Here is a 2,224-nt window from a genome sequence, read left to right on the forward strand (position 1 = left end):
ACATTTCTTTCTCCAAAAGGCCCTAACCTAGGGTGACCAGGCAGTCACAAGTCTCACAATGTCAGAATATTCCTTAAGGCCTTAACTGTCCTGTGCTTTGATTTAAACTGATAAAGGAGAACATCAGTTAAAGGAGGCATCAGAGCATATTCAGACACTAAGAGTCACTGGCAGATTTCCCCTTTTGACTCAGCCTTTAAATCACCTGTGTTGAAAGAAAAGGTGTAGAAGCTGGAACTTCCATTTCAGAGCAGTGTCGGTCAACCTGATGGCAGAGCCCCACTTTGGCTCCCGGTTATAGGAACAAGGCAAGACTCAAAGCTTCAAAACAACTTCCTGTCAGAAAATACTGAAACCAGAAGGTCTGGGCTTCCCAAGGGTAAGACAAGAACAGATGAGAGAATTCTGCCACACAACCAGCCAGGCTTCCGGGAGAGAGGAGGGCTGGATGTTGAACCATAGTCTTTTCCCTAATACTTACCTCAGCACTGAGCAATTGAATCGAATGCATTCCAAATACCTTATTTTATTTTCTTAGAAACAAAAGCAAAAAGAAACAAAAATTAATTTTCATACTTTTACTTAGCCCAATATATCAAAAACATGATTATCTGATTTCTAATCAATATAAAAATTATTACTGAGATTTTTACACTCTTTTTTGCAGTAAGTCTTCAAAATCCAGTACGTATTTTACACTTAGAACATATCTCAGTTCAAACCAGGCACATACAAGTGATGACTAGCCCCAGGTAGTTGGTGGCTACTAGATCGAACGCCTCAGTCAGAGAAGTAGGAATATATTGAAGCTAATTAAAGGACACCAGTATTCTGGGGAAAAAAGCTGACTGCCTATCACAGTAAGAGAGGGGAGGTGCAGGTAGCTAATCCTCTCTCATCATTATCATCACGCCCACCGAGGCTAGCACAGCCTTTTCAGAGCTTCTTCCATCTTTTTTTGGAGACAGAGTCTCACTATGTCACCCTCAGTAGAGTGCTATGGCATCACAGCTCACAGCAACCTCAAACTCTTAAGCTGAAGTGATTCTCTTGCCTCAGCCTCCTGAGTAGCTGAGGCTATAGGTGCCCGCTATGACGCCCAGCTATTTTTGATTGTCATTGTTGTTTAGCTGGCCTGGGCTGTGCTTGAACCTACCAGCCTCAGTGTAGGTGGCCAGTGCCCTACTCACTGAGCTATGGACACCATTCTTCCAGCTTTACTATGACCCTGGGGACTATTATTCTCAACTGATTACCGCTAGAGAAATTACTCAGTAGTGGAAGGGCTTGTCCAAGGTCACACCATGAAGAAGTGGATGTGACATTCAAGTCCAGGACTCTTGACTCCCCAAAGGATTGTCATCAGATTTTCTTTTTCTTTTTTTTTTTTTTTTTTTTGAGACGGAGCCTCAGGCTATCCCCCTGAGTAGAGTGCCATGGCATCACAGCTCATAGCAACCTCCAACTCCTGGGCTCAAGCGAGTCTCCTGCCTCAGCCTCCCAAGTAGCTGGGACCACAGGCACCAGCCACAACGCCTGGCCATTTTTTTAGTTGCAGCTGTCATTGTTGTTTGGCAGGCCCCGGGCTGGGGATTCGAACCCGCCACCTTAGGTGTATGTGGCTGGCGTCTTAGCCGCTTGAGCCACAGGTGCCGAGCCTGTCATCAGATTTTCAAAATGTAATAACACACCATCCACAGATGGGCATCTGTGCATGCTATCTCAGATAGTGTCTTAGAAACACAGAGTTATCTGCAAAGGTAACATCCAAGCAGACTGGCCACAGGCCACCAAGCTAGAAGTGGCTTCTGGGGTTTCCCTGCAGAGATTTCTTTGCCCTGCCCCAAGGTAGAGACCCTCTGCTGGGTATTAGCCTGGTCTGCCTGACCTGCCCCTCACCCTAACCACAGACCCCTCCCAGGTCCCAGGCCTGCAGACTGCCTGTGGGCCCAGGGCCACTGCCTGCATGCATGTCCTGCTCCCTGCTTGCCTGAAGGGACCTGCTAATAGACCACTGTAGATGTGCCAGGCTTCCGGAGAGGACACCTAGACCTGAAGAGGACACATCAGTGGAGCAGGTGTTCACAGGATACAAGGGGCTTTCCTGTACTTTCCCTGGTGTCCACTGGCCCAGGACAGTGGTGTTCTAGAGCTGGACAATCTGTTCAAATCCAAACAGGGACTTTACCAGTGTGTGTAAGTGGTGGTCGAGCAGCAGGCCTGA

The sequence above is a fragment of the Otolemur garnettii genome, unplaced genomic scaffold (assembly GCF_000181295.1).
Source record: "Otolemur garnettii isolate 467f Iridium unplaced genomic scaffold, OtoGar3 scaffold00113, whole genome shotgun sequence".
Taxonomy (NCBI): domain Eukaryota; kingdom Metazoa; phylum Chordata; class Mammalia; order Primates; family Galagidae; genus Otolemur; species Otolemur garnettii.